Raw genomic sequence first — 16,194 nt, 5'->3', positions numbered from 1 at the left:
CACACCCTCCCCAATGTATCTGTACGTCTATCTACATGTAAAGATTTGTTAATTAATCTCCAATTGATCTTTTCTTTCTTTTCTGTCACCGTTAGGTTGCTATTCTGGTTTGCTCAGTTAAGACACTTTACTACTTTTTCTTTTAGAGAGAATACTTGGATGGAGTTCTCTTGTATTTTTCTTTAACCTTAGATGTAATAAAATCTTAGCTGGGTCTACAATTCATAAACTGCACCATTTTCCTCACAGTGGTTGGTAGCTGCTCTTTCACTGTCTTCAGGCTTCCACTGTTTCAGATGAGGATTCTGATTTTTTTTTCCTTTGCTTTTTCTACCTTGAATCTTGTCATGTTTTCCCCCTTCCTTAGAATTCAGGAGTTTTACAGAATGTCCTAGGTGTCTATATTATTTCTTATCAGTCTGACCTGGACCTCACAGAAACCATTTAATCTGGGATATTAGGTTTTTCAATGAGAAAAAAATAAGTTCTATTATTTTATTTTTATTGGCAATCCTCCACCTGTCTTTTTCTCTTACTGGTACATCTTTTACTATCTCATTATATCCTCCAAGATTCATTTTCCCCCCTCATTGTTTTTATTTCTTTGTAATTGTTTTTCTGTGCTTTGTGATTTTATTTTTTTGTACTTGATCTTCCAGGACACACACATGAGTAGTAAATATCCTCTCCTTCAAATCATTTACAGAACTGTTTGGTTGAGAAATCATGTAGTTAATCACCAAATATTCTTTATCTGGGTATGTGCCACACTTGATTCTCCTCTAAAATGTTAATTATTTTTACTTGAATTCTCTATATCCCTCAGTGGCTTTACTTCTCTGGATATGCATTCTGATTTTTCTGGTCACTCTTTGAATGTAAGGAGCTTTTAAATAGGTTGTTATTTTCCTTCTGGGAATGTCGAGGTTCAGGCCGAATGGAGGAGTCTCAAAAGTAGTAGAAGTCAAGGCCATCTGTACCCCGTAGACTGATAGTATAGGAAGAAATGCTTTGCCATGCCCCGCAAGGTCCCCATGGTAAGTCACAAGCAGTGTGGATTTCCTTATACTTCCAGCGTTAGGGGAAGATTGCTTGGCACTTCATCTCTCCAGCTTCTTCTTGGCATTTTTAAGGCCAGGGAAGTCATTTCCCTGCAAAGGAGGGAGGGTTTCTCACTAGTGCTCTTTGTTTGGACTCCAAAATTGCCAGACATTTCTTGGTCCCCCATCCCTTGGGGTCCCAGAAGTCACTTAACTCACTAGTTGCTCTCTAATCCTTTATCTTCCTTCATTTTTATTAGTTATTTACTTATATGTATATAATCATGCTCACCAGAATAAAAGCTGCATGAGGCTCAAATCTCTGGTTCAGAATTCTTTCTCCAGTGCTTGACACATATATAGCATAGGTTTCTTAATTTTTCTAGAAGTCTAATGATGTAAGAAATGGGGAGAGTTTGCGAAGACAATAACAGTGGTGGGAGAGTGAGGGAAATGGATAGAAGTAGAATGATCAAGGAATATTATTGTAGAGTATTTCTGTTGAAAAAATGCCAAAAAGTCTATGAACAATGTTGAGATCTCTTGATGCCATTTGTCTTTTTCTTTCTACAACATTATTCTGTGGACCGTGGTTTCAATAAGGCAAAGAATATGAATGAACAGATGGTCTTTGTACGACTTGTATATATTTTTAAAGGGTAAAATTCAAAAGAATGCATTGTATGTACATGTATAATCAATTAATGCACAGGAGAAAACTAAACAATGACATTATTAAATCAAAGATTTGATTTTTAACTTGCAGCCATTTGGGGTAGGCAGCAATAACCTCAGTGAACAATCAAATTAACAAGATAACAATTTAACAAGATAACAAGATATGTACTCACATACATCTACAGTGGTGTTTGATGGAGAGGAACATGCCTCAAGAGACTAGGCATAGAAACAAAAAAAAGAAGGGAACAGAAACTTCAGAAGAAAAATTTTGGGAAATGCAAAGAAAAGCATATTGTTTCTGTGTCTGCTCACAGTGCTTAACTTACCCTACCCTCATGTAGCAGATCAGGACACAAAACCAAAAACATTTAATAAAGTTGCTAAATATTATTAAAGCATACTATAATATATTCAATTTTTATCTGCCTTAGATGAAATTAGTTTGACATTCTTGACACAGATCAAGTCTTGACGCAGATAAAGTAGTAGGAAACATTTAGTTTTCTAAATCATTTGCACAAAATCTCCCTTTTACTTCATTGTAAATTCATTCATTTTATGCGGCTGGAGAAAAAAAGTAGAAGAGAGCTAACATAGAAGAGCAAACTAATTCAGTACATGAATACACTGTCTTATATATAACTAGGAAATATTTGAATGAATGTATTGATCATCTAAGCCAGGTATGTTAAACGTGAATTTGTAGACCTTTAGTCTTTATATAACTAAAATATGTATATATCTTTATATATATTTATATATTATAAATATGTATATATCTTAATATATTTAAGATACACACCATATATATGGTATATATTTGGTAAATATCATATATATGAGATGAATATTTGTATATATCATTAGATATATAAGATATATATAATAATTAGCTATACAGGCATCCTTTCAATAAATGAAAGATTTAGAGACAGATTTATTCAGATTAAAAAAATCTAAAAGTTGAACATTCTTGTAAAATTCATGTATATTAAATCAAAGGAAAAAAATAGGTGAAAGCCCATGGAGACCTGAGTTTTAGCTCTGGTTTGTCTACAGTTTGGTTTCTTAATATTTTTGGGTGATTTATAAGATGAAGATGTTTAACTACATAATCTTATGATCCAATTATATAGTTTTAATGACTAGAATAAATTTCGGCTTAAAAACATCCTGATTACTCATATCCTTAATTGTAGAATTGATGTGTGCAAGTGATGTGGTGTGGTGGTCTGCTTATACGTACATATACATATATACACACACATATTTGTGCACAAACAAATGTGCATATTTGTTGGTGTTTACTAAAGTGAAGTCTTCAGTTCAAAATGTTAAATTAGACTAAATACAGTTAGTTACCTATTTATGAAGTCATCTATTGTCTTAAGCAACTGAAGGATTCTATTATTTTGACAAGAAGAATGTGGGAATGCTTAGGTATCTGTTTGGCATCTTTCATCATAGTGCTACAAGTTCTGTAAGATCATCTAGCTTTTCATGCGAAGTCGGCAAGCAATGAGCTATATTAGTGAACATCAGCAAATAAAATAGGTCACATTTATTATATGTTACCTTCATCAATGACGTTCAAAAAACATGTTTTTTTCCTGAGTCCATATTCCTATGTATATTATGCAGGCAAATAGGTATATTGCTTTGAAATTAAATATGAGTCATTCTCAATCTTGTCAATTTAAACTTTTTATAGACTTGGATAGTTTTTAGAGCATTGCCATTCTTAGATTTAGAAGGAATTCTTAATTTGCTCCTAAAGATGCAGGTTTTTTTCCATAAATATCTCTTTCTTTCTTACAGCATTAAATGCATCATGTTTCCATTATTGTATAAAATAGAATTTGATGATTATATTTTAATGAGGGCTGTGGGAGCAAAGAAATATTTTAATGTTTCAATGTGTGAGCAAAGCAATTGCTCAGGAACCCTTTTGCAGCCTTATTCAAATCAGACTATCTGAATACTATACCAGAAAAAGAAGAGGACAATTTTCAACCATTTTTAGTCAGTGAATAAACAGAAAGGAAAACAAAACAGCTCATATTACACCTTATAATTATGTCTCTACTGCTGAGGTACCCCAAAATGTGCAATTAAAAGATAACTATAGAGAAAATAATGCCTTAATTTAGTATTTAAATAGAATTACAGTGATTTTGACTATCCAGAGAGTAGATCTGTTTCTCAGTTCGCCCTCATAGTCATCTGCCCAGTGAATGATCCCTTTTTGAACTAAATTGTCATTATTAAGAGACACCCTGCAGGTAGAACGACATGGTCTCTAGCTGCATCCAGAACTCAGAGAACCTCAAACTTTATATCAGAGACATGAGAGGACTCTTACTTTTCTTTACTCTTTTTTCTTTAGAATAAATTTCCACCTTTGGAAGTATTAGGATGAGATCTAAGTCTCAGAATACATTTAATTATGCTTGATATTTCAGTTTTTTTTTACTGGTACTATGATAAACTACCAAAAATTTAGTCCTAAAAGCAACACAGGTAATTATCTTACAAGTTTATACAACAGAAGTTTCCAGCAGATCTCACGGGGCTAAAGGTGTTGAAGAGCTGTATTGCTTTTGGAAGATCCAGAATAAAACTCTTTTCCTTCTCTTTTCCAGCTTTCAGAGACCTTCCTCGTTCCTTGGCTCATGCCCCCTTCCTAGACCTTCAAAGTCAGCAATGATAGGTTGAGTCCTTCACACATGTGGCACCTTTCTCAACTTGCTATTTGCTTTTTAATCATTTTTTATGATTGTTCCAAGGTACAGATATTTTTATACCAGTAGGGTCAGATATACTGACTTTAAAAAATAATATTCATGGCTGGGTATGGTGGCTCACACCGGTAATCCCAGCATTTTGGGAAGCCAAGGTGGGAGGATTGCTTGAGGCCAGGAGTTTGAGACCAGCGGGGGCAACATAGTGAAACGCCAAATTTACAAAAAAATAAAAAATTAGCCAAGCATGGTGGCATGAACCTGTGGTCCCAGCTTCTCGGGGAGCTGAGGCAGGAGGATCACTTGAACCTTGGTGGTTGAGGCTGTAGTGAGCTATGATCACTCCACTGCACTCTGCTCTCTAGCCTGGGTGATACAGTGAGACTCTGTCTCAAAAAAATTATACATATACTACATATATTTTATATATGTAAAAATTTATACATATATTTATTCATACACATATGTATATTCATTGTTCATATATGGTGTATAATTATACATTAAATACTTTCCACTATTTTCTTCAAAGTTTGATGCCTTCATTTTACATTGGCATTTTAACTAAAATTCACTATCCTAAATTTTTCTATGTATTAACATAAGAACGTGAATACATTGTTTTTCAAATTATTTAATTTTTAGATTGATTTATTGAACAATTCAGTCTGTTCACATGAATTTGTTATTCTTGACTTAACATGTCTATATCAAGGTATAAATGCTAGGTGAGTTTTCTTCAGGGTCATGAAGGCAAAGTTTGTTATTACTTGGGATAATTAACCATACACACATAAACTTTCTAAGAAGTAAAAAATTATCAGGTATTGTTACAAATTTTGGTTAATAGCCAAATAAGAAATAGAAAAAATTAATAAAAGTAATCCTTGAATTTTAATAACTAATTTTAATTCATGTTTATCAAATTAATATATATTTTTAAATCAGCATTTCCCATATCCATTTCAGCAGAATATCAGTGTATTATTTTTTTAAAAAGTAAGTCTTTACTCAAGTAACTTTGACATTGGTAATTAATTTCATTAGGATTATTCACTGTAACTGATATTGGGGTCTTTAATACTTATGTTTTGTGAACCTCCAAGAAAATGGAATATAAAGCAATGTTTTTTGCATTTGGCTACAGGATCGTTTCTCAGAAGAAGCCATATATCACGAATGTTTCATACACTGTTAATAATAATATAAAACAGGCTGGGTGTGGTGGCTCATGGCTGTAACCTCAGCCTTTTGGGAGGCCAAGGTGAGTGAATCACTTGAGACCAGGAGTTCAAGATCAGCCTAGCCAACATGGCAAAACCTTGCCTTTACTAAAAATACAAAACTTAGCCAGGCATGGTGGCACATGCCTGTAATCCCAGCTACTTGGGAGGCTGAGGCAGGAGAATCATTTGAATATGTGAGGTGGAGGGTGCAGTGAGCCAAGATTGTGGCACTGCACACCAGCCTGGATGACAGAGGGAGACTCTCTTTCAACAAAAAAAAAAAAAGAAAGGAAAGAAGGAAAAGGTGAACCAGTTTTTAAACTATTTGTGCCTTATTTCTTGCCAAAATATGAATTAGTATTCCCTACATTTCTGATATACTGAAAAATTGGGTAAAACATAGGGCCAACAACAATGCTGTTGATGTAAAACAGGGTTAGATACCGACTTTGCCTGATTCCTGATGACCTATTAGGCCTATCCTTTTGTTAGGCAGATTGCATTGTTCTCACATGGTCAACTGTATTAGTCCATATTCTTGCTACTAATAAAGACATGCTCAAGACTGGGTAATTTATGCAGGAAAGAGGTTTAAAAGACTCACAGTTCCACATGGCTGGCGAGGCCTCACAATCATGGCAGAAGGCAAGGAGGAGCAAGTCATGTCTTACACGGATGGCAGCAGGCAAAGGGAGAGGTTGTACAGAAAAACTCCCTCTTATAAAACCATCAGATCTCATGAGACTTATTCACTATCATGAGAACAGCATGGGAAAGACCCACCACCATGATTCAATTACCTCCCACCGGGCCCCTCCCACAACACATGGGAATTGTGGGAGCTACATTTCAAAACGAGATTTGGGTGAGGACACAGCCAAACCATATCATCAACTATCTTCATTTATAGTGTCTCTTAGGGCTAACACGGTTTCCCATATGTAATGTGTACACAATAAATAAAGAAATAACCAATGCACCTTTGTTGCCAGGCATACAGTAGGGATCCAAAAATCATGAATCCTGGTACTTACATACTGCTCCATTTTCATTAATTCACATCCTAAATTTTTATTTAGCTTCCTGCATACATGATACTAGGTTAGCAACAATGGGGAACAATTCTCTGTATAGCTTTCTTAACAGTTGCATTATAGTAGCAAAGACAGGAATTGTATAGAATGTACTAATGTTACATGGTATAAGCCATGTTTTACTAGCATTGACCTTTATTTTCTAGGTTAGTATCTTGGCCTACTGTGGAATTATTCACCATCAAATATTTTCAAGATTGACCAGGAATTTTCCCACATGCAATAGATGCTGGGCACTGCCATCTGCTCTGCCATTCCCTTTGTTGTCACTATTACTTCCTCCAGGTAACATGGGGTTTGGGGGATCCCTGCCCATTTCACTGGATTCCAATGCATTCTCTAGGCTCAAAGGTGTCATGGGGCTCCACAGCTTTATCCAGTAGGCATACCCACATTTTCCAGTCACCACTGTCAATGTCAAACAGGCACTGCTGCTGATTCTTATATTCCTGCCAGGTACCACCACGGATGCACTATAGCTTGCAACACATCAAAGTTATGAAGTGCAATGATGGAAAATGCCACTTTTCTCTTTGTGCAATGCACTGTGATTATGATACCAAAGCATATTATTTATATTCCAACTTCTTACAGTGTTTTAGCAAAACATCTTCCCATTTTAACCTACAACATTTCCTCCACCATTTTGTCTTCAACATCCTAGGCACAGACACATCCAACACCAAATTCAAATGAAAGACATGAAGCAATATTCACCATGCTCCTGTAGGACACAGCTTTATCATGTTCAGCACCCTTTTGTTTTAGAAGAGATCATCTCCTTGGAAGCTATGTGGTGTGAGATTTAAGTAGTTGTGGGCTTAATGGACTCAGCAATTTCCCAGACGCACCCACTAAATAACGTACTCAGACACAGCTTAATATCGAACTGGCAATTTCTTCTTTTGACCATGAAAATATAAAGTGAAAAGTGCCAACACAGGCAAGCAGATCAAGGCTGAGGTCTGTTTAGAGGAGGGAGAGATTGTACCTGTTTGGAAGATTCAGTCAAGGATTCCTGGAAATGTTGTTTGCATTCTGGCCGACCTGAAAGAATAATTATAATAAATCAAGGATAATAGAAACATTTTGCTAGGGTTGAGGCAGCATCACAATACCTACCACGAAGACAAAAAATAATGGAAAAAAGCAAATAATGCTATTTGCCAAGAAAATGGAGATATGTCAAAAATAATGACAGTCATTTGGAAAAGGTAAGTAGTAGCTACTCTACTAAGGAAGACTTTACAAATGGAATTTAACTTTGCTCCAAATGGAATGTCTCTTCTTGTCTGTCTTCCTTAAACATAGAGAACGTTATTTAGTATGTTACTTCTCTTTGCCATACTGTTAGCTCTATCTTGATGAGAAAAAAATAATAAATTGAATGTTTAGAGACCAACATTTGCTAACCCTTGATCATTTCCAAATTAGGCCACATATTTTATTTTGTTTGTAATAAATCTGAAATACAGACACAGATTTACATCCTGTATGACAATCAGAAGCAAAGTGTTAGTAATTTAGATGTTATCTTTCCAACTGATCACTTTTTGTCATTGAAATGCTGAGTGATTTTCATAGGATCACTGTGAAAATTAAAGATGAGAATATAAGATCATGTCAACATATATTTTAGATATAGTAGATTACCTAGTTTGTCAGCAATCATTATTATTTCCATTTCTCAGATGAGAAAACTTAGGAGGTTATATATAATTTGTCCAAGGTTGCCTAGCCAGCAAGTGCTGGAAGGTTATAATGCAGGTAATATGATTTTTTAACCTAAACCTGCATCACAGCAACATTCTGCCTCTCACAGAGGGCCAGAGGCCCTGATGGACAATGTAAACCTTTTCTTTTGCTTTCTTTTCTTTTCTTTTGTCTTCTATTCTAAGTATTCATTTTGGTGGTATTTTGGCATCTTTGAGAAAAAGGTTCTGTGAAAACCTCTATTCCATTCTTATTCTTTTTAATTAAAAGCAAGCTCAACTTCTTTTTATGTCACACAAACAGCTTTGATGTCAAAGTCCAGCCATCTCCAGCAAATATTAGCCAACGGATGTATTGTGCAGAAAGAATCAATAGTGACAACTATTAGGTGTATGCATGAAGGTACCAGTCATTTCTTCTCTACACAGACATCCCAAAAGAACTCAGTACCTAAACAAGCATAAAAATACTGACGGGACAGAAAGCAATCACAATATTAATAGCTAGGCCAGTGTCTAATTCCTCAAGATTAGAGCCCTGGTAAAATGCTGATGGAACCTAACAAAGACTCTTTCCATCAGCCCAAACCCTAGTCTTGTGAATTTACTTACTTCTACCTGGCAGCACAACCCAAAGTGATGACTAGTGTACTTTAGGTGCATATACAAGGAAGAGAGTGCATCGCAGGAAAGTTAGTTGGTGCCATGGTCTGAATGTATGTGTCCCCCTCCAAATCCATATATAGAAATTTAATCACCAAGGTGATGGTGTTAGAAGTTGGGCCCTTTGGAAGGTGACTAGGACATGAAGGATTAGTGTCTTTATGGAAGGGGCTTAAGGGAAGTTATTCTTTCCCCCCCACCACGTGAGGATACACAGGCACCATCTCCAAGGGTGAAGGGCCTCATGAGACACTGAATCTGCCAGCAACTTGATTTTGGACTTCCCCAGCCTCCGGAACTGTGAGCAATACATTTCTATTGTTTTTAAATTACCCAGTCTAAGGTCTTTTGTTACAGTGGCCCAAGTAGACTAAGACAGTTGGCTTGCTGATGTCTCCTGCAAGTAACAGGAAGTAGGAGAGAAGTAAACACATACATTTGAGGCTACAGTGACTCTCTGCCTATTAATACACGAGTCAATCAATGATTTGGAAAATGATCAAAGATGGAGAACATGATAGGAAGAAAACACAGAGCATATCTCATCCTTAAAAAATCAGCATTTTAAGAGAGCTTAGTACAAATTCAAGCTCAACTGGCAAATATACTAGCATGGATCACGTTTAAAACTATGGGGAAATTTTGCAAATGTATTTACTCCTTAGCTTCCTGAAAGAAAAATTCCTCAATTATGAGACCATATTCACTGAAATCATCAAAAGAACTATCACAGCAGATGGGAATAGCAGATAATAAGTTTATCTGGAGTTACACTGGGCTTGGTGACAATGACTTTTTACTTATTTTTTTGAGATTACATCTGAATTTTTTCTATGCAATATGTTAAAGATACACATATTCTCACACACACACACACACAGGAACTACTAAGCTAGAAAGACTATATAAGAAAAATATTGTCTCTGAAGACTAAATACTATACTTAGCACGAAGATAAATATAATTATATAAATAAGCAACAAAACAGACCCAGCATTCATTTATAAAGTCAGAGAAAACAGTTCTAGGACAATAAAATTCATGGGTCTTCAACCATATTCACATTTTTCATATTCCTGATACAGGCTGTAGTTCTCTGAGTTGATACATGGAAATGAGCAAAAGGTTTTAGTGGATGTTGTCTAGGAACCCCTCCAGAAATGATCTCCCATTATATGAGGGTGCATTTTTAATTGATTTTCTATTTGTAGTCTATTTTATAAGTTATGGGTTAGAAATTAATTGTAGAGAACTATTAGTATGTGAATATTTGTCCATAGTGATGTTCATAAATTTTGATCAGTGTACATACAAGTAATTTCTGCCAAGTATAAAAGATAATCATAAACACACTTTATTGCCCTAAGAAATATAAACCAGTTTAGTATTAATAATATATTTGTTTTAGCATACATATTTGTGTATGTATATACCTATGTGTATATACGTTCTTCAGATTCTGTTCTGAATCAGTCTTTACAATCTTACACTGGTTCACTCTTTAATTCCTGAGTTGGATAAAATGGCTGATGTGTTTATTTTATATTTGCATGAGATTCATTGCTTCAACTTTTTAAAAAGTATAAATTACCACACACACACACACGTATCAGTAAGTATCATACCTGATTTCAATGAATGCATATAAATAATTAATGTTACTGGGAATTGGTTCAGAGTAGTTTTAATAGTTTTTGGGTTTCTTTGCCACCCATGCAAGGAGAACATTTTTCTCATCTCATTAAGAAAATGTGATAACTTTCTGCCAGATACACTAAAGAGCAGGACCACGATGTGTGGCCACATGGCCTGTAGACTACATAACCATGGAGGTGCAATGCACACAGACTCTGATGACAGTATTACAGCTCCATTAAAGTGGAAGAGTAATATTTATTAAACACACTATGCTCCAGGTATTGTTTTAAATACTTGTTTACTTACTTTTTGTAAGGGATTTAGAAGAAAGTGACAATAAAGACAGCTTAATAGTACGGGGAAATATAGGTTGATGTGAATTATATTATGCACCTAAAAAACACAGGAAGCATCATGGGGCAATGGCCACAGAAACACTTTCAGAAGACAAGCATTTGCACAAACAAGAGAAGCCTTGTTCTTCCTAACTGCTGTTAAATAATTCCTCTCAATTATTCCATTGTCTCTTTCCTCCCCTTGGTCTTTGGTGTCTTTTTTTCAAAGACAACACAAGTCCTTATAGGCAACAATTAAAAAACAATTACAGAACAATAAATGGGATCTATGGCCAAAAAAGGAAGTTTTAGTTCTTTAACACAGTCTTCTAAATTGATTAAAGCTTCACAAGGACTCTGAAACAATCTAAAATAATTTTGACAGGTAACTGTACTATTCCCGTCAACATTAATCCACGCTAAGCGAACATCAAGGTCACCTGTCCAGAATATTTTAAGTTAACTTTAGCATTCTTGAAATAATGGCAAGATAGGCCCTTTTTACACATATTGCTATGGGATTTAGGTTAAAGTCCTGTATTTACCAACACTTGAGGCTTTAGAAGTAAAATTATTTGAACATTATTTTATTAACATAATAACAGAACTTTGATATCCGAAGGAGCTTAAAGATCATCTTATAAATCCACCTTTATCATGTTTGAATATTAGCAAGGAAATAATCTTCAAGTATGCCCCAACTCTTCTCAAACATTTCTGTCACGAAAAACCACATCTTCAATAATTCGCTAGGCAATGTAGGATATATCCAGAAATACCAAATTTTTAATCAGCTCTTCCCGTGGACGAGCAAAAACTATCCCTGGGTACCTCCCAACAACTGGAGCAATAAAGTTGAATATAAGTGAAGTGTGAGTTCCAGAAAGAGCTAACAAAGGTGGGCAAAAGAAAAGCAAAACAAAACAGTATCCTAAATTGGTAGGAGAAACGAATGCCCAGATTCAGTAATACCAGTAAATCTCAGTGAGTATAAATAAATCAAACTTATACCTAGGCACATTGCAGTGAAATTGCAGAACATCAAAAACAACAATCCTAACAGCAATGAGAAAATAATTTACATTAAAACAGAGAATTAGACTGAAAACTGACTTTATGCTATAAAATGAAAGATAGATAACCACGCAATAACATTTTGAAAGTACTAAGAAGCAACGTCTGTCAACACAGTATTGTTACACAGTGAATGTATTTAAAGTATGAAGATGAAACAAAGATATTTGTAGATCAAAAGGCTGAGTTAGTTTTCTACCAATATAGAACGTGAAACAACAACAACAACAACAAAATCCAAGCTGAACGAACCTTTTTAAGAAGGGAAAAAATTCATAATTAGTATATTATCATGACAGCCACGGAAATGCAACACCTTGGTGTCTCGATGCAGGAGTTGGGGGAGAGGTCATAGTTGATTATCAGCCCCCACTGCTGTCCTCTAGGTGACATTATGTTTGTTTTAAGGTCTTACTACCCTGGGGTTGATCTCAGCACATGACCAAGTATGGCAGGTGTACCGGCACAGCCCATCAGCCTGGAGGAAACTTTCGCACAGCTGGACAGACGCCTCAGACTCTACCTACCAAATCCTTCTTCCTTCCCCCTCTCTGCAATCCTTATTTCGTTTTATTTTTATTATTTTGTTAGACACAGAGTCTTGCTCTGTCACCCAGGCTAGAGTGCAGTGGCATGCTTATAGCTCATGGCAACCCTGAACTTCTGTGCTCAGTGATCTTCCTCCCTCAGCGTCCTGAGTAGCTGGGACTACAGACATGTGTCATCCTGCTCAGCTAATTAAAATTTTTTTTTGTTCAGGCAGGGTCTTGCTATATTGCCCAGGCTGGTCTCAAACCCCTGGCCTCAAGCATTCCTCCCTCCTCAGCCTCCCTATGTTATTAATGTTGCTTGATTAGTATCTTTGTGAAAAACTTGTGGTCTACATTTGGTGTGTCTTAGGAGAGCTACTCATTGACAGCCTTTATGGGGACGGGTGCTCTATGAAGTGAGCAGGGTGCCTTGGTGGGATTTCTTAAGGGAAATCCCTTAAGAAGTCTCCTGGGATAGGTCTGTTAGGGACTGGTGGCCACCGTACAGGCAAAATAATTGGAAGAAAGCAAACCCCAACAATTGGTGGGGAAGAAGGGGAAGAGCTGTCTATTTCCTTCAGAGCCTGGAGGATCTGTAGGTGAAGAAAATATGCTCCATTTCATGGGGAAGGCTTTTTCCTGTTTGCTTCCATAGAAAGGAGCCCCATTAGTGTGATCCTCAAGCCCTCTATGAACTCTATCCATCACTTCATTTGATCAGGAAGAATGACAGCAGCTGATGGGTGGTTTTAAGTAGAGACAGAGGACATGTGTTATGCAGCCCCTTTTCTTTACTTCCCCTTGGGATTCAGTTGTTCACACCAGATCTACAAAACGGAGTTTCTATCCAAAACCCTGGCATGGAGGCTTACAGCATTTTGGCATTGCCTGCAGCAGGGCGGGTATCTGTTTAATTCTGGGGTTTGTTATTAGGAAAACCACTTGCCTGCAAATATTAGAGCACGTTCTCCAAAACCAGCTTTATTAGCAGCTAAGCTGATACTTTGGTCTCCACCTGCCTTTCTGTGTTTGTCTTATTTCTTAATGGGTTCAAAACTGAAATGAGGAGATGAATAGTACTGTATTAGTAGAGCCACCTTGAATATGTTAATACCCAGCACAGTGCTGGTGCGTAGTAGATAATGAAATGAAATGAATACACAAGTTCAAATATACAAGCCATTCCCATGTAGGTTGATACTTGTATAAAATGCTGAACAGTTTTACAACTTCGAATATGGAAGATTTAGTCTACAAAAACAGGATTTTTTTCAAGCAGATTATTTCATTATTTTTCTTTTCTCCAATTATTCACAGGAAAAGGGAGAATTTTGTCAGTTGCCACTCTTTGAAATTCTCATTTAGCTAAGCACCTTGGAAAGATGGTATGTCCATTTCCTGAAAAAACTTTGACTTTTACAGCAAAACAAAATATGCAATAAAATATATTTTCCTAATTAGGTAATATCTGCTATAAAAAAGGAAACCATAAAAGCTTAATATGGTGCACTCTGGAAGACCTTGCCAGTGACGTGTCTACTACAACACTGCTGATACCAGTGATCCGGATAATCAAACAGGCTTGGATATGTTAAAACAGAATTCACAGACTCTTCCTTTCTTTCATTCCAGTCTGCACATTTTCTTCAGTCCTGTTTTACAATCACATTCTCACCAACATTCGCACCATGGACCGTGTTCTTAAAGCATCTGTGGATTTTAATCTATACCCTGAATTATCACACACAACTTCCTTTGTGGAACTCTGACTTAAAGATGCATTTACCAGCCACTCATGTCACTAGCACAGCTTCGATGGTGCTCCCTGCTCTTCTTTACTTCTGCGATGCTGGAATCTGATTGAGTCCACCCTCTTTGTTTATAAATAAACTCTGCCGTTCTCTTTAGACGGACTTCATCTCCTTTCTGTATTCCCTTTACATTTCTTCCCCTCTGCAAATTGTCGTTTTTCCCAGTAAGAAGAGAAAGCCTGACTTTCAAGTGGAGCTTGGTATTTACTACTCCAGCTTGATGACTCTCTCTTGCAAAAATGGGTTTTGCTTTCCTTTCAGTTTTCTCCTCTGTTCTTAGTTCAAACCAATCCTGTGTCTACAAATAGACAAAATGGGCTGTCTTCAAATCCCCTGATTTCTAAGACTTCTAAGGCACTAACATGATCACATAGAGGGTTTATGTTATGTAATTGCAAAAATCTTGAAATATATTACTTGTAACATACGGTAAATTAATAGTTTTAAACACAGAAGATAACTTTGATTTAGTTGGGAGACTGGGAGTGGGGACCAGGGATCCCTCACATGGATCACTGAGTTCACACAAGCACAACATCATCCATGGAGACTTTTTATAGTTTATGCAATCTCATGTCCAATAATCAAATAAAAGCTAAAGTATATCTAGGCAATGGTGGTTTTTCAATTTTTAACTAGATATCTGGTATGTTAAAGACTTTGTTTCAGTTATAAATGTCAGAATTGGGAAAATCTTGATTAGAGACAAATATGTCTAGTAAATAGTAAAATTTTTATGTAAAGGATCTATTAAGGTGAAATGTGGAAAAAATTTGCAATTATGCATGTGATTGTACAAATTCTGACTCATGGGGAGTATTAAAGTTAGACATCAGTAAGTCATCCAGACCCGCTCCATTTTGTAGATTAGACAATTGACAATGAAAGTGGATAAATATCCAGGAGACACACATTTAGAAAATTCACAGGCATGAAATAAGAACTAGATCGCTTGACTCTCAGAGCAGGAAATTTTATCATATACTTTTCCGATTTTGTCCCTAACTACTTAAAATAGGAAAACAAATACCTTTATATTAATGGAGCTAGTTGTATCTCATTTAATTCTTAAAATAATCTTTTAATTCTTAAAATAATCAACCCCCCCCAACTCCCGGCCTTTTTTTTTTTTTGAGGCAGAATCTCGCACTGTCACCCAGGCTGGAGTGCAGTGGCGCAATCTCCTGTCATTCTCTTTTTGATCTATTTAGGGGGAATGATAGTTGTTTTTGGTTACACTGCAGTGATGGCTATTGAGGAATATCCAGAGGCATGAGGGTCAGGTATTGAAGTTTTACGAAGTGTCTTAGCTCTCGGCCTCCCAGGTTCAAGTGATTCTTCTGCCTTAACCTCCCAAGTAGCTGGGATCACAGGGCCCCACCACCACACCCAGCTGATTTGTGTATTTTTAGTAGAGACTGGGTTTCACCACGTTGGCCGGGCTATTCTCAAACTGTTGACCTCAGATGATCCACCCACCTCTGCCTCTCAAAGTGCTGAGATTACAGGCGTGAGCCACCACACCTGGCCTGATTCCCATCTTACAAATTAGAAACCCATGGCTCCAGTTTAAATAAATAGGCCAATGTTAAATGTTCTTACACATTCCATATCTGTACCACCTAGCCTTCTTCAGAAAGGAATCGAGG

General features: G+C 36.3%; 1 long non-coding RNA gene across 1 annotated transcript; it reads right to left on the bottom strand.

Annotated features, from left to right (window-relative positions):
• Window positions 1-333: 333 nt before the first annotated feature.
• LOC115834725 lies at window positions 334-7,836 on the bottom strand. The gene is made up of 2 exons (XR_004029598.1): window positions 7,774-7,836; window positions 334-1,937 (listed from the first exon to the last, which is right to left on the bottom strand). It is a non-coding gene; the product is annotated as an uncharacterized LOC115834725 (long non-coding RNA).
• Window positions 7,837-16,194: the final 8,358 nt, after the last annotated feature.

This window comes from Nomascus leucogenys, chromosome 4 (assembly GCF_006542625.1).
Source record: "Nomascus leucogenys isolate Asia chromosome 4, Asia_NLE_v1, whole genome shotgun sequence".
Classification (NCBI taxonomy): domain Eukaryota; kingdom Metazoa; phylum Chordata; class Mammalia; order Primates; family Hylobatidae; genus Nomascus; species Nomascus leucogenys.
The sequence above is the reverse complement of the archived record's forward strand: the minus strand, read 5'-3'. Positions and strand labels throughout refer to the sequence as shown.